This window comes from Phyllobates terribilis, unplaced genomic scaffold, assembly GCF_046119375.1.
Source record: "Phyllobates terribilis strain yellow unplaced genomic scaffold, ASM4611937v1 Scaffold_30__1_contigs__length_15301838, whole genome shotgun sequence".
NCBI lineage: Eukaryota > Metazoa > Chordata > Amphibia > Anura > Dendrobatidae > Phyllobates > Phyllobates terribilis.
In genome coordinates this window covers 7,602,453-7,625,723 of record NW_027362790.1, presented here as the reverse complement: position 1 = coordinate 7,625,723, position 23,271 = coordinate 7,602,453, and positions in this window count along the sequence as shown.

Here is a 23,271-nt window from a genome sequence, read left to right as displayed (position 1 = left end):
TCCCTGCCTAGCAGAGGGCAGGGACGCCGGCGCTACACTTTTTAAGGATATAATCAGGATTAAGAGCACTTACCAGACACTTCTAACTATCTACAGTGGGGTAAATAAGTATTTGATACACTGCCAACTTTGCAAGTTTTCCCTCTAAAAATAAATCCTGAAAATCACATTGTATGAATTTTACATAATTAATTTGCATGTTATTGCATGAAATAAGTATTTGAGACAGTAAGAAAACAGAACTTAATATTTGGTCCAGAAACCTTTGTTTGCAGTTACAGAGGTCAGACGTTTCCTGTAGTTCTTGACCAGGTTTGCACACACTGGAGCAGGGATCTTGGTCCACTCCTCCATACAGATCTTCTCCAGATCTTTCAGGTTTCGGGGCTGTCGTTGGGCAACATTGAGTTTCAGCTCCCTCCAAAGATTGTCCATTGGGTTCAGGTCTGGAGACTGGCTAGGCCATTCCAGGACCATGAAATGATTCTTACGGAGCCACTCCATAGTTGACCTGGCTGTGTGTTTTGGGTCATTGTCATGCTGAAAGACCCAGAAACTTCAATGCTTTTACTGAGGGAAGGAGGTGGATGGCCAAAATCTCGTGATACATGACCCCGTCCATTCTCCCTTCAATACGGTGCAGTCATCCAGTCCCCTATGCAGAAAAGCGCCCTCAAAGTATGATGTTTCCCCCATCCATGCTTCACGGTCGGGACGGTGTTCTTACGGTTGTACTCATCCTTCTTCTTCCTTCAAACACGACGAGTGGAGTTGATACCAAAAAGTTCTATTTTGGTCACATCTGACCACATGGCTTTCTCCTATGTCTCCTCTGGATCATCCAGATGGTCACTGGTGAACTTCAATCGGGCCTGGACATGTGCTGTCGTGAGCAGGGGGACCTTGCGTGCCCCGCAGGATTTTAATCCATGACAGCGTAATGTGTTACTAACGGTAATGTTTGAGACTGTGGTCCCATCTCTTTTCAGATCATTGACCAGCTCCTCCCGTTTAGTTCTGGGCTGATTCCCAACCTCTCTTAGAATTATCATTACCCCACCAGGCGAGATCTTGCATGAAGCCCCAGACCGAGGAACATTGACAGTCATCTTGTGTTTCTTCCATTTTCTAATAGTTGTGCCAATAGTTGTTGCCTTCTCACCAAGCTGCTTGCCTACTGTCCTATAACCAATCCCAGCCTTGTACAGGTCTACAATTTTGTCCCTGGTGTCCTCAGAAGAAAGTACACAGGATGATACCCAGGGTGATACTACTCAGCCCAGCCTTATCTCAGCACAGAATGGGTAATAAAGAGGAGGAGGCTGAGGAGGAGAAGGAGGAACAGCAGATGGTTGCCTGCACTACAGAGGATACCAGCCAAACCATCTTCATTTAGTCTGTTCAGCGTGGATGGGCTGAAGAGGGGGAGAAAGAGAGGGAGTAGGAGTAGATGGAGAGTCATCCTCCCGGTGAGGACAGTGAAGTCTTGCCTGTTTGGAGTCTGGCACACATGGCTGACTTTATGTCTCTCTGCCTTTTCCGTGCCTTTTCCGTGAACCTCGCGTTATATGCATTTTGTCCAACACTGATTACTGGTTGTTCACCCTTCTCGACCCAGTCTACAAGGAGAACTTTTCATCACTCCTTCCTGTGGCGAACAGGACTAGTAAAATGGTGCAATACCAGAATTCCCTAGTCAAACAATTAGTAAAAAAATTACCATCTGACAACACTGGCGGCAGAGGACATAGTTCCTTGGGCAACCAAAGAGGAGAGATGAGGGAGACACACACCAGGTCCAACAAAGGCAAGTGAACTGAAAATGCTGACAGGCCGACTCTTATCAAACTGAAAAAGGGCTGGATTGGGCCAGACTTCTCAACACCACCGGATGACAGCAGCGTAACATAAAGCCAATTCAAATGTTACTTTTTTTGTGTTGTATTCCCATTCACCACTTCCCATCCAAGCAAGGGTATACGGCTCATAGTTTCTTGTTTTTCTTCTCCTTATTTTTCACATTTCCCCATCCATGTCCATTGCCTCTTTTTCTTTCCCCGTACTTTTTATTGCATTATAATTAATATTTGTTTTTACAGCCACAATTTCCACTTTCCAAAAAAAAGGAGCTAAGAAATTATAGATAAATGTCCAAAAAAATAACAGCAGCAAAACTCAGCCTTATTAGTGTGTCATGTACACACATCGAATGAGACTAATTTAATAGGTGTGAAAAGCTGATATTACTATGTGACAGGCGCACTATTTATTTTACTCACTTATATAGAGCCATTAATTCCACAGTGCTTCACAGACAATATCGGCACTGTCGACATTGGGATTCCCAATCTACATTCCCTATCAGTCTTTGGAGTGTGGGAGGAAACCGGAGAACCCGGAGGAAACCCACACAAAGATGGGGAGAACATACAAACTCTTTGCAGATGTAGTCCCTGGTGGGATTTGAACCCAGGACCCCAGTGCTGCAAGGCTGCAGTGCTAACCACGATGAATCCGTCACAAATTGATATTCACTTCTCTATGGCATTTATTTAGCACCATTATCCACTTCCCATAAAGGAGCGACCAAGAAATACAAGGTACACAATTATATAACAGCAGCAGCAGTCCGCATTATCATTGTGCTGTGAATATTTGGCAAATTAGATTAATAAAACAGGTGTTCAAAAACTCCTCCTGTTTGTGACATGAACACTTTGTGAGGCGTCATAGAGGTAAATGTTCTTTTTACTTTATTTTCTTTCAGCAATATTTGCGGCTTGTTTCTGCATAAATGCAAAAAAGAAAAAAAGCTGCAAGGGAAACCCAGCGGCACCATGCGAGGCCATGTGATCCTTCTCTGGAGGATGCTGTCTTCTGAAATGTAGAAAATCATCTTTGGAGACTTACACAAAGACAATCACATATTGTTTGAATTTACCAAGTTAGGTGGATTCCTAAAATGTAACACAAATTCAATTTGCATCAAATTGATTCCCATATTTCTATTACCAGGATTATATACGATGAACAGTATCAGAGACGTCTCATTCATGGGTAAGGAGTGTCATGTTCTTGGAGAATGCTCCCTATTGGTGTCACCCTGGCTTTTCAGTATTGGGGTCTATACCAATTACTGAAGATAAGTGGATCGCCTGTCAGTACATTTCTGGGTCTGGTGCTCCAATGTCATCAGGGGGCAGAGATGGTCAATGTGTCGTCTCTCGTACTTTACGAATCATTGTGTGAGCCGCAATCTTGGGGACAACGTGACAATATTTGCTCTTAACTTTTTAATCTGAGATCAATATCCTCAACCTCATTAATGTACTGGCACAGAATCCAGAAGTAAACCGCGCCTGTGTCTGCAGACAGTCATCCATGTGACAGAGACGGCTGTCAAGTAATTTACGTAATTGCAAAGCAAATATGAAGCGCACGAAGAGACCTACAGAAACATCTCTAAGTTTATTAAATGTACAGAGTATTATTATCCCATAAAGACAATGGAGGCTGAAGCCTGGATCTCACATCCATCTTACCCATCTATCTGCCGCGACCCCTGGGCTGTGGGGTACTCGGTGCCAGGCCGGTCGGTGCTGGGGGATGTCACAGTGGCGGTAACCCAGTCGGTGACCCAGGGCGGTCAATAAAAAGGGGATTATAGTTTTTATAGTTTTATGTTCGTGACGCCACCTGTGTTATGCGGCTATGTGGAGCCGCTGCTGCGTTGCAGTTCCTCTGGAACTGATGATGACGCAGCAGAGTTGGTTCAGCTCTCCACAGGCAGAGCTTAGCTCCAGGGCAGGAAATGGTGATGTTATAGATGTTGCTGTGCAGTGTAATGCAGGGGAAGGCGCAGATAATAACCAGCTTGTAGTAGAGGTCCGGGCGGCTTGGAAGCAAGTTGGGAGTCCACCTCGCCAGGTAAAGTTGGAGGCCTTCTCTTTGCGCTAATCTCTTTTGCCCTGCTGCTTATAGCTGTGCTGTGGCCCTCGTCCCTTAGTAAAATGTCTCTGTGCTCACCCGTATAGCAGGCAGCTCGGGCCTTCCTGGAGTGTCGCTCCCACATGGCGGTGCTGCGCCCTATGTGCTGCGGAGCCTCCGGTCGTCTGATGGGGCCAGGAGACCTGCAGTCTTTTGCTCTCCGGTTTCTGCTGCTGGGTCTTCAGTGCCCCACAGCCTCAGACTCCGGTGTCCAGTTCTTCTACGCTTCTCTCTGGGGTGAGCTGCCGTGCAGGCTGGGTAATCTCCTACGAATTCTTTGGCTCACCCTGGGTATGACAGGTTCACTGCTAGCAGAGGGTAGATTCTCTTGATCTGCTGCTGATGAAGCATCTGTCTCTGGGGCTGATTGGTCTGTTTGCTGTTCTGGAGCCTCTGCAGCTTCCGGTGAGTCCGCTTGGAGAAAGGTCAGGACCGGTACCACAATTGCTCGGTTCACCTGCGTCCAAGACCGGGGAAATGCTCCAAGGACTGTCTGGACCGTTTCCTCCACTTTTTCTATGGGCTGAGGGCTGTCTTGGTCTTCTTCTTTGTGTTTCAACTGTTCAGGGCATATCTTCAGGTGGTCTCTTGAAACTTCCGCTGAAGTTTCCCCTCCATCTTAACTGATGAGGCACATTTTGGTGTTATCGTAATTCGAGGGTAGGATGCTGTATGGCTTAACCTCCCACTGGTCAACCAATTTATGGACTCGTCTCTTCCTCTTGAGTACCTGTTCTACAGGTGATAAGGGAACTGCAGGTGGTTGCTGATTGTAAGTATTCTCCTGCTTCTGTCTTGCTTGGGACAAACTTCTCTCCACACATTCTACTATGGTCTACTATGGCCTACTATGGTGAGAGCGTAGACATAGCCTGACCGGCTTGGGGCTAGCTTCACGTGGTCCAAGGCTACCAGTTTAAGTGGTTGTTTGGTGATTATGGGCTGCAGGGGAGCCCTCTGGCTGTCACGGTCTTTCTGTCTCAGGTTGCATGGACCACATTCTCGACACCATCTCTCGATTGCTTTCCTCATGTCAACCCAGTAGATCGCTCACATAGCAGGACTTCCAACTTCTTCCACCCGAAGTGTCCTGCTCCATCGTGGTACACTTCTAAGACCATTGGCGCATCATGCCTCGAGACTACCACCTGCCAGACCAGTTTGTGTGTCCGGGAGTTGATGCTTCTTCGACACAGCTTTCCCTTGTAGATGAACAGTTTGCCCTTCTCCTTCCACAACTCTTGGGTCTCCTGTGGAGCATCTGGATCAGGGTGCAGTCAGCTTATGTCAGCAACTCCTTTACCAGGTGGACAGCCGGGTCGCTATCCTGCGTCTCTGCCCATCCATGGTGGGGCAATGGTTTGAACGTGGCCTCTCTGTTGGCGGAGTGCTTGTCCCTCACACAGTGGGATCACTGGGTCACCCCGTGGCGATGAAAAGCGGGTAGCTCTATCTCCTCCAGATCTTCCGAGTCTTCTCTCCCATCTGGCAATTTGGGCATCCTGGACAGCCCATCAGCATTAGTGTTTTTATGCCCCGCCCGATACTTGATGGTAAACTCGTAGTTAGACAGTCGGGCCATCCATCGTTGCTCTAGGGCACCAAGCTTCGCAGTCTCCAGGTGCATCAGCGGGTTATTGTCTGTGAAGAGTGTAAATCTGGAGGGGGCGAGGTAGTGTTTGAAGCACTCCGTTACAGCCCAGAGTATGGCTAAAAACTCCAACTTAAAGGAACTATGGTTGTCGGGGTTCCTTTCTGTAGGACGGAGCTTCCTGCTGGAGTAGGCAATCACTCTCTCTCTGCCCTGCTGTACCTGGGACAGCACCGCTCCCAGTCCCACGTCACTGGCATCCATATGGAGTATAAAGGGTTGGCCGTAGTCGGGGTAGGCCAGGACTTCGTCTCCAGAAAGAGCCATTTTCAGTCACCCTGCTGGTGCATTGTCGCTGCGGCGGTGGTTGGCGCGCGGCTCCGCTCCCGTTCAGGCAGGAAATGTTAGGACCCACTACGAGGTTTGCCGTGACATGGCTGTGGGCTTCATACAGTCTGATCAGAATGTTAAACTAAGAACCTTATGTTCAGTTTTATATATTTTTGCCGAGAAGGATTAGATCAACGTATGTTTTTGGAGGTGCTGTCCATTCTCCTTTTTTCAGAATATTAGATCAGGAACTGGGTGCAGTGCAGTGGTGGGCACAATAGTTTAGGCAGGGACGGACACAGACTGTAGTGGGCCTCTGTGCAAGAATTTTTTGGTAGCCCCCCCCTGCCCTTCATAGGGGGCATGAAGCCCCCCCCCGTGCATCTCTCACCCCCCCCCCCCCCGTGCATCTCTGATTCCCCCAACTCCTAGTTAATTAATTGTATTTAAAAAAAATAAAACTTGTTATACTTACCCCCAGGGCCGGCTCCAGGTTTTTGTGGGCCCTGGGCGACAGAGTTTCAGTGGCCCCTTTAACACATACCATGATTCATGATGCACAGATACCACAGAGAAATATATACATATAGTACAAGGCCAAGGATTTCATTTACTACATTAGATGAGCGATATCCTCAGCGCACAGTGCAGACCGGACAGTATAGTCCTCCATACAGTATTATGGGCACCATATAATGCTCCATACAGGATACTGACCCCCTTATAATGCTCCATACAGGATACTGGTCTCCATATAATGCTCCATACAGGATACCGGTCCCAATATAACGCTCCATACAGGATACTGGTCCCCATATAACACTGCATACAGAATACTGGCCCCCATATAACGCTCCATACAGAATACTTTCCCCCATATTACGCTCCATACAGAATACTGTCCCCCATATAACGCTCCATACAGAATACTGACCCCCATATAATGCTCCATACAGAATATTGGCCCCCATATAACGCTCCATGCAGGCTGTTCCCCCCTTATAATGCCCCATGCAGGATGAGACCCCCCTTTTAATGCCCTTTGCAGGATGTCACCTCTACCCCCCATAAAATGCCCCATGCAGGATGTCACCTCTCCCCCCCATATAATGCCCCTTGCAGGATGTCACTTCACCCCTTTTCAATGCCCCATGCAGGATGTCAGACCACCCCCTCCCTTATAATGCCCCATGCAGGAGGTCACACCCCCCCTCCTTATAATGCCCCATGCAGGAGGTCACACGCCCCCTCCTTCTAATGCCCCATGCAGTATCTCAAACACACACCCTCCTTATAATGCCCCATGCAGGATGTCAATTCCCCCCTCCCACTCTTATAATGCCCCATGCAGGATGTCACACCCACTCTCCCCCCCCATATAATGCCCCATGCAGGATGTCACCCCCCCATATAATGCCCCATGCAGGATGTCACACCCACTCTCCCCCCACCATATAATGCCCCATGCAGGATGTCACACCCACTCCCCCCCCATATAATGCCCCATGCAGGATGTCACCCCCCCCATATAATGCCCCATGCAGGATGTCACACCCACTCTCCCCCCACCATATAATGCCCCATGCCCCCATACATGAAAAAAAATAAAAAAATCCATACTCACCTCACTTCTTACCTGCAGCTGTCGCTGCTCCAGACTCCAGAATCGCTCGCGTCTTCCCGCTCTGCACTGTGACAGGTCAGGAGAGAGCGCGCGCGGTGTAAAGACCTCACCGCGCCCTCTGACCTGAGACGTCACAGTCAGAGGACGCGGAAGACGCTGCGGAGGCACGGGGAGGGGTAAGTATTGTGCCGTCGCCGTCACATGACCGGAGATGTCCCAGCGCTCAGCATGGAGTCGGGGGCCCATGCTGAGGGCAGGGACATCTCTGGTCATGTCACGGTGGGGGGTCCTGCGGGGGGGGCCCATGAGGAGACGCACAAGAGGGGGGGCCCATGGGGGCCCCGACCGGCCGGGCCCCATGCTGGAGTCAGGGCAGTCATGCCCTGATGGCGGCCCTGCTGGAGGCTGGAGGGGCCCCCTCTCCCTCGGGGGGCCCCCGTTCAATGAACCGGCTGCACGAGCGGTAGGTCCGCCCCTGAGTTTAGGATAGAAACAGTTAATGTGTTTAGCAATAGCTCCAGTGTAAGAGGGGCTGGGGTAGTAATGGGGAAGTCTGCCCAGTAACCTAAGGAGGATTGGTGATTGGCCCAGTCATAAGAGGGAGGAGTTTGGGCCAGGGCAGAGCAAAGGTTTTTCCTGTCAGTTAGTTAGTTAGAGTCTGAGGGAGAGATGTGACAGAGCAGTGGTTGGTGGTCCAGGGGGCACAGAAGCATGTTCATTCCAGCAGCAGAGTAATTTTAGTCAGGGACTCTGAAACAGACTTTTCCCTTAATGTTCGGGACCCACGGTCCACAGGAGCGAGCAGAGCGGCTTGTCTCAAAAATCTACCCAAGAGGGTAAGTCTAACTGGGAACAGTACAGAGAAGACAATACGAGACTCTTAAAACTGCGAGCGTCTCAGAGGCCAAAGAGGTCGACTATGGAAGGGACAGCTCAGGAGAAACAGACGGTGAATTTTAAAATATGCTGTGCAATGAAGTGTGAACCTGGAAAAGGATGTACCCAATACTGCATGTTCCCTCAGGTTGAGGTTGGACTGTTAAGTAAAGTTATTTTTTATAAAATGGAGTGGAAGTCCCCTATTGTGTGTGCGGCGGTTCCTGAAGTGGAAAAACTGAAGACAGCAGAGATCTACGACCAAAACGTGAGTGTTCTGCACCACACGCACAGCACAGAAGAATTGTGACATTTGTCTTTGTCATGGAGCCAGGGTGTAGGAACACCCACAACAGTCCCTTGCCACTACTACCACCCTGCACCCCTCACAGATGTATAGTTCAAGGCAGATGAAGACAGGGGGTGCCGCCCAGTGTCTGACCAGGAATCTGCACCAGGGGATGAAGGTATCCACCTAAAGCCAGTGAGGTGTGCCGGTGGGTCACACGTATGTGGCAAAAAAACAAAAAAAACAAGGATGTGTCCGCTCTGTATCAGTGTGACGTCACAAAGGCTATGGGATTGCTCTGAAAGGAGGTTCACCCAGTGCTAATCCAACGCATTTCTGAGGCTTCAGCCTCCTTCATCAGGGATCCCAGGTAGGATCACTTGTTTAACATTTTTATATAAATATGAGTAGCATTGCAGCGCATCCTTGCAGTTTTTATTAAAGAAGTTGTCCACTACTTTATTCCCCCCCAATGTATCCTCCCCCAATGTATCCCCCCGGGGCCCATAAGACTTCTTGTAAATACCTTCTGTTGCTGATAATGCCTATGAGTGGCGCTATCGGTGGCCACTCACAGGCATCTCGTGACCCCGCGCTGACATCACGGCAAATGAGGCATGACTCAGCGCTGGGTACCCCGTGGTAGCAGCTGGGTGTGGGCGAGGTTACCCCCGCTTCACACCCAGCATCCCCCGCTTGCTTTCCCAATGAATGGGGAGAGGCAGAGCGCATGGTGGATGCCGAGTGTGACGCGGGGGTAACCCCGCCCACAGCCTGGCATCCATCGTGAAACCAGGAAGATCGTGACCCCCGGTTGCTGTCAGCACTTGTCGTGACATCAGCGAATGTCAGAGCCGGCTGCAGCCGGGGGTCACATGATGTCTGTAAGCAGCCAGTGATAGCGACGCTCACAGGCATTATCAGCAACAGAAGGTATTTACAAGACATCTTAGGGCCCTGGGGAGATACATGGCGGGGGGAAAGTAGTGGACAACCCCTATAATACAGGATGTAACTTAGGATCAGTACATGTTACACGCACGCTTCTAGGTTCAGATAGGGGCGAGATAGGTTACATGAATTCTTTGGAATCCTGGGGGAACCATTACTCAGGGCGACCATAGACCATGTGCTGCAGCTTTCAGTCAAACAGGAGTATTGACCCTCAGGCACAGACACATATGTCGTTTCACTTGCTGACCAGACACACTTGACAAGAGTCCTCATAAACTGTAGCATTAGCATTTAATAAGAAGCTGCACAGACAGTGCATGTTAAGTCTTATGAGCAACAGGCTCCAGTGACAAAAAGTGCAGTTTCCTTAGCAGCACAGCAGATCACAGTCTTCCCAATAGTACAGGGCAGCACAGTTCTAATGCAATGGCACATTAATGAACAAAGCATTCTTTACAGCACAGTGAGATGGAGGAGTGGGTGAGGGAAATGATCCCTGTGACACAATTTCTTCCAGTCCTTATCTTTCTGCCTGACAATACTCTGCACTGCTAGTTCAGGAACTCTACCTGACCTGTGCTTAGCTTCACTCCTGACTTGAATCATTTTCACTTGCAGGGGCACTTCTGTGAGATACAGAACACACACAAAACCTTTCTCTTTGGCTCCTGCCAGACAGTAAACAACTTCCCTACAATCTACCTGGGGCTCTGCTAAAACACTCCACTTCTCCTGTGACTGTGTTAACCCCTCTAGCTACTGGATGCTTCTGGACAACAATACTTCCTGTGCTTGTGTTACTTCTAATAGTTGCTGAATGCTTTTAAAGCAACAGCACTGCTTCTGCATGTCATACTCCACAACAGCACTACTTCTGCATGTCACGCTCTTCCCTTCTTTGTGAATGTCGTCCTTGAAATTCATCTTAATTGGTCAATCTGATCAATTCTGATACAGTGATGAAAGTTGGATAACTTCATATAAATTGATAACAACCTAATCTTACGACCTTTTTCTTGTAGGATGCCTGTAAGAAATAAACAATTAACACAATTAAAACAATCAGCATCTTTTCAGCTGGAGCTTTTTGTACGTCTTCAACCAGCTCTCTCTCACTAGGCTTTAACAGTTCTTTGTTTCTACAAAGTATTTTAAGTAAAATCAAAGCATGAAAACAAGTCTTTCAACCAGGCAACATCTTCCATAGTGCCTCTCGGTGGTGAATACCACGCAAGTGAGCTTACCTGGTCCACAGGCAGAGATACATGTTTCCAGTCAACAGTCCTTGGCACTTGTCTTGGTTCACCAAGTGTCTCATAATGCCGTTTTACCTCATGCAGCCGTTTTACCTCATGCGCCGTTCTGTGGTTTGGTGAGATTTGGATTTGCTTCTGCTTCTTTTAACCCAAATGACCATTGGCATTCCTTGGCATAATGTCCTTCCTCACCAAATCTTAGACAGTGGACACACACTGTTCTCTGATTTTATGAACGGCACGCTTCACAAGCCGGGCATCTTCTGTTTTGGAACCCACTTCTGGGTCTGGGGGATACTGGTTCTGGCCTGAAACGAATCAACTTTTTCACCTCAATGAACTCGGCTCTCAGTTTTCCTATTACTTCCTCCCAGTCCGCGCTGGCAGTCCTCTCTTTTGTTGGTGATTTAAGGTTCCCACTCGGAGGTGGCACTGGAGGGTCTCTATGATGATCTTCGGACTGGCCACTGGGGGTCTCCAACTTCACCAGACTCATTTTGGTGATTTTAGGAGCAGAGCCTTTCTTTAACTTCAGTTCGCTCTCTGACTCCAAACTAGCTGCCTCATTCATTTTTTCAATTAGGACTTCGTCCAGAATGCCAGGATCTTCTAGATACTGTTTCAGCTGCAACTTGATGTCTTTGCTGATTAACCCCGTTTCCAATGATCTGAAGAACTTCTTCTGGACTAGTCCAGCATCAAACTTCTTCTCCGCTTCTACATCTCTGGATGCAAACAACAGTCTATCCTTCAGTTCAATTGCTCTGAACAAGAAACTTTGGGGTGATTCATTATTTTTCTGTGAGAGGTTAATGAGTCGGTGGAACAATTCTGAAGTACTCTCTTCTTTATAGTGCCCTTTTAAAATCATCTTCAGCTGTTGCAAGTGACGCGCCCCAGGGCCGTGGGGTACTCGGCAGCCGGGCCTCTGGATGCCGGTCGGGGGATATCACGGTGGCTGTCCCGGTCCGTGGACCAGGGCGGTCAACAAAAAAAAGGGATAATTATTATTTACAAGGAGCTTGTAGATTGTTCGTGACGCCACTTGTGGATTGCGGCTAAAGGGAGCCGCCGCTGCGGAGCAGTCCTCTGGAGCTGGTGTTACAGCAGCAGTGATGGTGTAGCCCTCCACAGGTAGAGCTAGCTCCAGGGCAGTGTATGGGGGGTAGAAATGGTGCGTTGCGCTGGGCGTTGTAGTGCGGGGAGGGAAAGATGGCGCAGATAAAAGAATGGATGGAGGCAGTGCAGTGTAGTCATCCAAGGTTTTTACTCATAGTTCTTTATGACAGTTCCGCTTGTGCACTGTACAGGTGTCAGCCTCCCACGTCGCGCTGCGTTCACCAGGCAGGGGTTCAGCACCTCTTCAGGAAAATTAGGAGTACTTGACAGAACCCCACTTTCTCGTGTTCCTAGCTAGACTGTCTTCGTGCTGGGTCTTTCTCCCTCCTGACCTGCGCTTCCCCACTCTCAATCCCGCTCAGGTGCTCTGAAGTCCCTCCTGTCTTGTCGGAGTCCCGGACATGCTTGACCCTCACGGGGATTAGAGTGAGGCTTTGGCAACTGACTATATAAGCCAGAAGCCTCCGGTTTTCCCAGCCGAGACCTTGAGTAACACGGCTGGACCAGGGGCCGGTCCCCTTCTTGCGGCCTGATCCCTCCTGCCTCCGGGCAGTTTCGGGCGTACGGGTGGCTTCCTGCTCCTTCCGTACCCCTGGGATCCCTTCTGTAGATTGGAGCCCTATTCCTCTGCTCCCCTCCTGGGCCTCTATCACTAGGCCCCATTTGTGGAGCAGAGCTCCTAAAGAGACTCTGCTCCCGGACTGACTGTCCTTACTGTTCTCTCTCTCTCTCAGTTGGCTCCCCTTCAAATATCTCCTACTTCCTCCACCCACACCCACTACTGGTTCCCCCTAACTTTGGTTCCCCCTTCTCCAGTCAGGGGCGGGGCAGTACACACAGTGCATATCACCCTTCCAGCCGGCCTGGAGCAGTGTAGTGTTGAGTGCAGGTGTTGGGGTTCCGGGCAGTATTCCCTTCTTACCTGAGAGAAGGAGACACCACACCTCTGGGTGAGGTGCAATACCTCTGTGGCGACTGAACCCTCAGGGGCGCCACATTCCCCCCTGGTAAAACACAGCACATCCGCTGGCTGGAACTGAGCAAAATCAAGGTAATTTAGACACACAAAATTTTTTTGAATGCATTCACTTAGAAGATTATAACATTTCTTCCCTTTATGGGAGGCACATCACTTTAACGTTACAGATTATATTATCAAACATTATAAAACTTTTCAAGCAAGATTCCAGTGAGATCCCAAATAGGGTGTCCCTCTCACTGGTCAAGGTGAAAATTCAGCAGCATGAGGGACCCATCCGAAAACCCTCAACCTAGGCCCTGGGTGTGGCTGCACGGCATAGGTGATCCAGGTGTTGGACCACGTCTTCCGCCACGCAAAGCGGGTTTTTGTTCTAAGGTCATACGTTGCAGTTTATAAAACCAATAGGGGGCACTTTAACAAGTGCAAACTATTTACAATAAAGTTTTTTGGTCATTCACTGTCCACAACCTATTGTCTTTATACCCTAACGGGTAACTACAAACAGTCCAGTCCCACCTACTTTCCTAGTAGTGGTATCCCCACCGGGGAAATTGCTGGTACTTGCCGACTGAACCGGCCGGGTCATCAGCCTCAGGCTGCGGGGGCAGGTCTTCGTCCTCCTGGAACACGTGGTGAACTTGGAGGGCATACCACCCACGTTCTCCGTGGTGCCTGGTATAAGAGACATAATCACCAGGGTACAGGTTCCGGTCGGGGTGGCCTTGTTCTAGATGTGACTCGACGTCCCGCCGGTTTACAAAGATGTCCCTGGTGAAGTTGGGATTGCGGATGAAACACCACCCAGCCTCCAAGTCGAAATTGACGACCAGTCCCTCTTCCCAGGGACTGGGACGCGCCGATTCCGCTTGGCGGACTTGGGTATTTGCGGCCTTGCTCTGGGCCTCTATTGGCTCTCAGCGCACCCGACGAGTATGCCGCTTTTTCTCCAGTTGGAGGAGCTCTCGCCTGCAGAACCCCTCTTTCTACATGGCTTGAGCCTGGGTTTCACACGGGAACCCCATCAGGTCCCCCCCCCCTGGTTGTCCCACCTGAACTCTTCTCCTTCTGGGCAGGCAACCGGGGCTGCTGGTGTCGGTGACAGTGGAGGTCGTTGCTGGTCCTCCAGTTTTGCGGACCAGTCAAACGTGGCTTGCCCGTATACCCATGCGGGTGCAGGGGCTGGCGGTTCCGGGAGCATGTTGAGCAGAAGACCCTCGGGGATCGCGCCCGGAATTAGAGGTTCCAGGCCCATAAGCGGCTCCAAGGCATACGCGCCCGGGGACGAAGGGTGTTGCAGGAGGCCCAGGAGCAGGTCAGCGCACTCAACGCCCGGGACAGGGGAACTCTTCCTACCTGCTCCTGTGCTGCACGCGGCCTCCTGATGCTCATCTGTGTCCGCCTGGGCTGGGGTGTCGCTGGTGGAACACGACGCCGGCTGCCGCTGAGCGGCCATCTTCGCCAGCAGCTCCTTTTTCCACCTGGCGACCGCTGCTCTCCGGGCCTCTTCCATTTGTTGGCCCAGCTCCTGGATCTCGCGCTGGAGGAATTCCGCATCCTCCGGGGACATTTCGACGACCGCTCCCTCCTGGGTGAGGGGGGTCACTTGCTGCAGGCCAGAGGCGGAGGGTTGATCCTGGCCTCCTTCCATTCTGGCTGCCGGGTGCGGTCTGTCTGGACTTGTCCAGACCACACCCTGTCTCCAACGCTTCTCTCTTTCTCCCTTCCCTTTTCGGGGGTGGTTCCTTGGTAGCCTGCTGTCGGTCACTCCTTGGGACGTCCTTCCCGTCTTGACAGACACGTCTGCGCGAACGGTCACAATTGTAAGAGGCGGGCTGTACTTTTGGTGCCACTCTGGGACCCGACCCACGTTGGGAGGTTTCACACTGTTGTCCTTTATCATGCACATAATGGCGCCCGTTCTTCTGGGGTGGGCGCTGCATTCGATGTAGTAAAACAGTTCTTTTAGGCGCACAATACCCGGTGATAACGGGCTGGTTACGAATCCTGTTCGTGACGCCAGAGATGACGCGCCCCCAGGGCCGTGGGGTACTCGGCAGCCGGGCCTCTGGATGCTAGTCGGGGGATATCACGGTGGCTGGCCCGGTCCGTGGCCCTGGGCGGTCAACAAAAAAAAAGGGATGATTATTATTTACATGGAGTTTGTAGATTGTTCGTGACGCCACTTGTGGATTGCGGCTAAAGGGAGCCGCCACTGCGGAGCAGTCCTCTGGAGCTGGTGTTACCGCAGCAGTGATGGTGTGGCCCTCCACAGGTAGAGCTAGCTCCAGGGCAGAGTAGGGGGGTAGAAATGGTGTGTTGTGCTGGGCGTTGTAGTGCGGGGAGGGAAAGATGGCGCAGATAAAAGAATGGACGGAGGCAGTGCAGTGCAGTCATCCAAGGTTTTTACTCACAGATCTTTATGACAGTTCTGCTGGTGCACTGTACAGGTGTCAGCCTCCCACGTCGCGCTGCGTTCACCAGGCAGGGGTTCAGCACTTCCTCAGGAAAATTAGGAGTACTTCACAGAACCCCACTTTCGCGTGTTCCTAGCTAGACCGTCTTCGCGCTGGGTCTTTCTCCCTCCTGCCCTGCGCTTCCCCACTCTCAATCCCGCTCGGGTGCTCTGAAGTCCCTCCTGTCTCGTTGGAGTTCCCGGACCTGCTTGACCCTCAAGGGGATTAGAATGAGACTTCGGCAACTGACTATATCAGCCAGAAGCCTCCGGTTTTCCCAGCCGAGACCTTGAGTAACACGGCTGGACCAGGGGCCGGTCCCCTTCTTGCAGCCTGATCCCTCCTGCCTGCGGGCAGTTTCGGGCGTAAGGGTGGCTTCCTGCTCCTTCCGTACCCCTGGGATCCCTTCTGTAGATCGGAGCCCTACTCCTCTGCTCCCCTCCTGGGCCTCTATCACTAGGCCCCACTTATGGAGCAGAGCTCCTAAAGAGACTCTGCTCCCGCACTGACTGTCCTTACTGTTCTCTCTCTCTCTCAATTGGCTTCCCTTTATATATCTCCTACTTCCTCCACCCATACCCACTACTGGTTCCCCCTAACTTTGGTTCCCCTTTCTCCAGCCAGGGGCACCACACACAGTGCATATCGCCCTTCCAGCAGGGCCATATTTTGAGTTCCTGCTGCCCTAGGCACTGTCAGCGGTGGCGCCCCCTCCCCCCCCCCATCGCAGCCCTCCCCATCGTGGCCCCGTTACGTACAATCCCCTCCCCCTCGGACCCCCCCAATCACAGACAATCTTCCCCCCTGTTGCGGCCCAAGTTTCCTGTAGCTTCTCCCCCCATCCTTGCAGCTTCTCCACCCACATTCCTGGTAGCACATATAAAAGGTTTGTAGGGGTAAAATCCTGCAGACAGACTACCTTGAGATAAATAGAAAAAATAATAATCTTTTAATGATTTGAATTGGTTTATGTGCAAGTTTATTCTCCAAGTGTTTGCATGGGTTTCCAACCACACTACAGATACATACTGAAAGGATGTTTACATTGTGAGCCCCAATGGGGACAGTGTTGATGATGTCTGTAAAGTGCTGTGGAGTTCATAGTGTAATATAAATGCAAAAAATATTATTCCTAATATTATGTCACAATACCAGGATCTGAGGATCTTCTATTTCGAGGTCAGGGGCTCCCTGATGCGATGTTGCTGCCTGTCTCGCTGTCTTCCTCTTGACACTGCAGTGCGGTGGACAAGAGAGCATTAACTGGTTAATAACAAGAAGTATGGAGTGTGTACTAACTGAGCCATAAACCCTCCCCATACCATGTCCAGCAGACATTGCAGGATTACTATATGGATTTTATTATTAGGGTACGGACACACTGGCGTGAAACTTGGATGAGCGCAATGCGTGATTTTATCGCATTGCAGTCGGAACAATGTTAATCAATGTCTGAGAGCACATTGTTGAGTGTCGGACGCTTTTTTCTCATCCAGATTCAGGATGAGAAAAAAATCGCAACATGCTGCGACAGTATGCGATTCACGCGCGAGACTCGCCAATGCAAGTCTATGGTCTGACAAAATCATGGACCGCACACGGACCATCCGAGAGGCAACCATTTGTTTCACTGATACATTCTCATTCTGCAGCAGAGAACACTGTAAAATGTTCCTGTAAATGATTATACAGTAATAGCTGCTGACAAAAAAACAGATTGAGCAAGGACAGCACTCGGATGTGATCTGAGAAAAATGTCGGACACTTGCATAGCAGTTGCATGCCAAACAGACCAAAAAAACGATGACACTCATCCGACTCTCCTGGATGAGAAACGGACTGATTTTAAGGCGGCGGGAGACTGTGTACCACCATGTTCTCAGCTCTGTGCTGTGCACAGTGTACCGCCATGTACCACCATGACAGCTCGTACACCAGGGCGAGCGGCGGCAGCTCGGTGCCGGGCAGGCAGGAGAAGATCTCCACCAGGATCTCCGGCAGCAGCTGCAGCAGAGTGCAGGGGTGCCGGCTGCACCTCCACCCGCTGCACCTCCGCCAGCTTCCCGTCCTCCGGATCCGTCTCACCGCCGCCACCACCACAGCAGCAGCACTTGGGAGCCACCGCGGGACAGGAAGGAACAGAGCTGTATGGAACCCGGAAGTGCGGGTTCCGTACAGCCAACAGTAGCTTCCTGTCTGACCCGGCGACAGGAGCGCTCTCAGCATCGAGGCACATGCGGGCGGCAATGCAATGACAGCACCGCACTTTTCACCGGCGACACCCCCCCCCTCCCCTACAAAGACTCCGGTTTTCATATGGAGTCTGGGGGAGGGGAGGGAAGTAAAAAAATAAATACAGTAAATAAATGAAAAATAAAAAAAAACTCTCCCCTGGCGCTGCCCCCTGCGATCTGCCGCCCTAGGCACCGGACCACGAGTGCCTAAGTGTAAATACGGCTCTGCCTTACAGCCGGCCTGGAGCAGTGTAGTGTTGAGTGCAGATGTTGGGGTTCCGGGCAGTATTCCCTTCTTACCTGAGAGAAGGAGACACCACATCTCTGGGTGAGGTGCAGTACCTCTGTGGCGACTGAACCCTCAGGGGCGCCACACAAGGTCAATTGACTCTTCATTTCTAGCATACTACGGAGGTTCAGTCCTGGATCGATCTGGTGCAACAAGTTCCTATAAGATAGTCTCTCTTTCTGTTCACACTCTTCAATCTGTCCAATCTGTCCTAGGATCTTGAATTCTTTCCTTATGGTGATTTGTGGTGTTAGAGAGGACTGTCTCCCTGATTTATCTAACCCAAGCTTTAGAAATCTGTTCTTCTGACATCTTTATATGTTCTGCTACTGTTCTCAATTCTTCACAGGTTAACTGAAGAAGCAGCTCACTAATTCTGTCCATTTGTATTTTCACATCCATTGCTGCTAGTAAGTTTTCTTTAGGGCTGGTCCCCTTTAACTGGTGTAGTAGATTTGAGTTGAGGTGCTGTGTTACTGTGTTTTTCCAGACACTTTTCCTCTTCTCCCTGTACAAGCTAATTCCCAGTCAGGATTCCCCGTACAGGCCACCAATGTTACACGCACACCGCAAGGTTCAGATAGGGGCGAGACATATTACATGAATTCTTTTGAATCCTGGGGGACCATTACTCAGGGGACCAATAGACCATGTTCTGCAGCTTCTCTCAGGCACACAGGGGTATTGACCCATAGGCACAGACATGTAGGTTGTTTAACTTGCTGACCAGACACACTTGACAAGAGTCCCCATAAACGGTAGAACAGTTGCATTTAATAAGAAGCCGCGCAGCCAATGCAAGTTAAGTCGTATGAGCAACAGGCTCCAGTGACAAACAGTACAGTTTCCTTAGAAGCACAGCAGTTCTGTCTTCCCAATAGTACAGGACAGCACAGTTCTAATGCAATTGAACATTAATGAACACAGCATTCTTTACAGCACAGTGAGATGGAGGAGGGGGGGGTTTGCTGAGGGAGAGGATCCCTGTGACACTACTTCTTCCAGTCCTTATCTTTCTGCCTGACAATTCTCTGCACTGCTAGTTCAGGAACTCTACCAGATCTGTGCTTAGCTTCACTACTGACTTGAATCCTTTTCACTTGCAGGGGCACTTCTGTGAGATACAGAACACACACAAAACCTTACTCTTTGGATCCAGCAAGGCGGTAAACAACTTCCCGAAAATTCCCCTGGGGCTATGATAAAACACTCCACTTCTCCTGTAACTGTGTTAACCCCTCTAGTTGCTGGATGCTTCTGGAGAACAACAATTCCTGTCTCATGTGCTTGTGTTACTTCTAATAGTTGCTGAATGCCTTTAAAGCAACAGCACTACTTCTGCATGTCTCATACAGGATCAGTAATGTAATGTATGTACATAGTGACTGCACCAGCAGAAAAGTGAGTGCAGCTCTATACTCATTATTCTGCTGGTGCAGTCACTGTGTACATACATTACATTTCTGATCCTGAGTTACATCCTGTATTATACTCCAGAGCTGCACTCACTATTCTGCTGGTGCAGTCACTCTGTACATACATTACATTACTGATCCTGAATTACATCCTGTATTATACTCCAGAGCTGCACTCACTATTCTGCTGGTGCAGTCACTCTGTACATATGACGCGCCCCTGGGCCTGTGTCGCGCTGCGTTGCGCACGCGGGAGCTTACCCGGAGCCGGATCTCTTGAGGGTTGTAATCTCGTGGCGGCGACCCGGTCCGTGCCCAGGGAGTCAAACTGCGCGGCGATATACTAGCAGTAGATGGTTGATGACTACGCCACCCGTTGAGTGCAGCCAGGAAGCTGCTGCTGCAGGGCAGACCGCTGAGGCCGGTGGTAGGATTGTGCAGCGTGATAGTATAACCCCCAACGGGAGGGGTATGGCCTCAGGGCAGCCGACGTGGATGATGGGGGTAGCAGGAACCACTCAGAGACGGTACGGTGTAGTTCAGGGTCTTTACTGGTAACAACGACAGACCCTCCCGGAGTACTTGCTAGCAAACGGGGCCTGGTCAGTCTTTGAGCAGATGGGATCTCCCCTGGCCAGGCGTAGTTGTAGGCCTCCCAAACTGACTGTACTCTTCTGGCTACCTTGCTAGAAGCTGATGTAAGTAGCCCACGTCCCTGAGTGTACCGTGTGGTGCTCATCCGTATGGCCGGTGACTCGGGGCCTTCTAATGGCTTCCGCTCCACGATGGCGGTGCTGGTCCCACGCGTGTGACCGTGCCTTCGGGCTTCTGGGCCAGAGGACCTGAAATCCCCTGCCCGACGGATTCTGCTGCTGGGTAAGAGTTAGTCCCCACAGCCTCGGACTCCGGGTCCGGTAAAGAATCTTCTTAGTCAGGGCGAGCTCTGTAGCTGCCAGCCCCTGACTCCTTGTAACTCTGCTGTTTCCTATGCTGCTTCTCTTCTCCACTCTCCTTGTCTGACTCACCCTGCCTCAGCCCCGGGTTTATACAGGGGAAGTTCTTCCCCTCCCAAGACTGGGCAGGAGGTGTGGCATGCACAGGATCCCTGACCAAAGGACCTCCCACCTGCTCTCAGACATAATATCTCTATCACTGTGGCAACCAGACCCCTGGGGTGTCACATTCCCCCCTAGTGAAATTTAGTACTCCGGGACTAAACACATTTAGAAAAACATAACAAAGTATAACAATAACAATACTATAAGAAAAACACATAAGATGGTTACGGCGTGTCCGCAACCGGATGCAGTCTTTGAAGAAAAGCAAAGGTGTCCATTTCACCAACACAGGGAGACGTAACCAGGTAGGGGTCTGTCCTACCCCGAGTCCTTAACAGTCTCTAGTCCATCCTGGGTTACGCTCCAACTATATACAAGGATTCCCGGTAAATCCACCAAGGTTTCCTAAAAATAACTAGAAACACAAAATTATACACAAGCAACAAGACACAGAAAAACATAAATAAAACAATTTATACACTTTAAATTCTCCAGCGTGCGGGTAACTGGCCTCTAGTGGCCCGAGTGGACCTACGGAGCTGACTGTCTGGCCCTGAACTACAGGGTGTAGGAGCTGTCAAGGGTAAACTGGGCAGCTGTCTACCGGCTCTTTGTCTCACTAGGGGTACGGCAGGCTCACTATAAGCAGAGGGTTGATTCTCCTGTTCTGCTTGTGTGGAGTCTTCTGCCTCCTGGACCGGCTGTTCTTCCAGCTCTACCCGTTGCTCCGTAGGTTCTTGGGATGATGGTTGGAGGAAGGTGAGTACGGGTACCACAACTGCACCATTGACTTGAGTCCAAGACCGAGGGAAGTCCCCGAGCACGGTACTAACCATATCTTCCCTTTCTTCCACGGGTCGATGGTCTTCTTGTTCCTCTTCAGGGTTCCTCAGTTGTTCGGGACACTTCTTCAGGTGGTCCCGGGATACAATGGCTGTGGTTTCCCCTCCGTCTTTACTGATGGTACAGACCTTCGGGTTCCCGTGGCTTGAGGGCAGTACGGTGTACGGGTCCTTCTCCCACTGGTCGTCCAACTTGTGGAGCCGTCTCTTCCTCTTCAAGACCTGCTCTCCGGGTACCAGGGGAACAGCGGGAGCATACTGGTTGTAAGTTTTCTCTTGTCTTTCCCTAGCCTGACAGAGACTTCGCTCCACGCTCTCCTGTACTCTCCGGTACTGCTGCTGCCTCTCTGTGTCCCAGTCTGTTTCTGGTGAAGTGTCCTCGGGGGTCAGGACTCCCATTTCCAGGTCAACAGGTAACTTACCAGGTCTTGCCCTCATTAGGTAAGCCGGGGTACAGTTGGTGGAACCTACCGGGATGTGGTTGTATAGGTCCACCAGATCGGGCAACTTTTCAGGCCACAGACTGCGTTCTTCCAGGGGCAACGTTTTTAGAAGATCCATTACCACCTGGTTCATTTTTTCACAAAGTCCATTAGTCTGCGGATGGTAGGGTGTCGTCCTTATCTTCCGGCAGCCATACAGATTGCAGAATTCCTGAAAGACCTCCGCTTCAAAGGCAGGTCCCTGGTCCGTCAGCACTTGGTCCGGGTACCCGTGTGGACGGCAGAAGTGCTGCTGGAAGGCTCTAGCTGCTGTTTGAGCCGTTAAGTCCTAGACGGGGACGACAACCAAGAACCGGGAGTAATGATCCACGATGGTTAACGCGTAGACGTAGCCACTTCTGCTTGGGGTCAGTTTTACATGATCCAAGGCTACCAGTTCCAACGGTTGCCGGGTGACGATGGACTGCAGGGGAGTCTTCTGGCTGGCTCGGTCCTTCCTTCTCAGGTTGCACGGGCCACAATCTCTGCACCACTTCTCGATGGTTCCCCTCATGCCTACCCAGTGGAACCGCTCGCGCAGCAGGAACTCCAGCTTTTTCCACCCAAAGTGTCCAGCTCCGTCGTGGTATGCCTCCATCACCATGGCTGCGTCTCTTCGTGGCACCACTACTTGCCAGAGTAATTCATGCGTCCGGGAGTTGACCATTCTGCGGCACAACTTCCCCTTGTAAAGGAATAGTCGACTCTTCTCCGCCCATAGTTGTTTGGCTTCCTCCGGAGCGTCTGGTTCAAGGCGAGCCTCCGGCCGAGTCAGCATCTCCTTCACCAGTCGGACGGCAGGGTCGCTGTCTTGCGTTTCCGCCCAGTTGTAGTGGGGTAAGGGGTTCAACGTAGCAGCCTGCTTACCCCTTACCCGGTGGGAATACTGGATAGTCCCATGACGGTGGAACGCAGGGAGTTCAACTTCTTCCAGTCCCTCCGGATCTTCTCCTTCGTCCGGCAGGTTGGGCATCCTGGACAGGGCATCCGCGTTAGTATTGGAGCGTCCTGCCCGGTATTTGATTGTGAACTCGTAGTTGGACAGACGGGCCATCCACCTCTGCTCCAGGGCACCGAGTCTTGCCGTGTCCAGGTGTGTCAACGGGTTGTTATCCGTGTATACGGTGAACCGGGAAGAAGCGAGGTAATGCCTAAAGCGCTCGGTGACTGCCCATACCACGGCCAGGAACTCTAGCTTAAATGAGCTGTAATTCTCGGGGTTCCTTTCGGTGGGTCGCAGTTTTCGGCTGGCATAGGAGATTACTCGTTCTCTCCCCTGCTGAATCTGGGACAGTACGGCTCCTAGCCCGATGTTACTGGCGTCGGTGTAGAGGATGAAGGGCTGGCTATAGTCCGGGTACGCCAAGATTTCATCCCCCGTGAGGGCCATCTTCAGCTGGCGGAAGGACTCTTCTTCTAGCTCTTCCCATTTGAAGGGCGGCTTCTGGTTCTTGGCCTTCCGGGACTGGCCTATCAGGAGGTCCTGCATA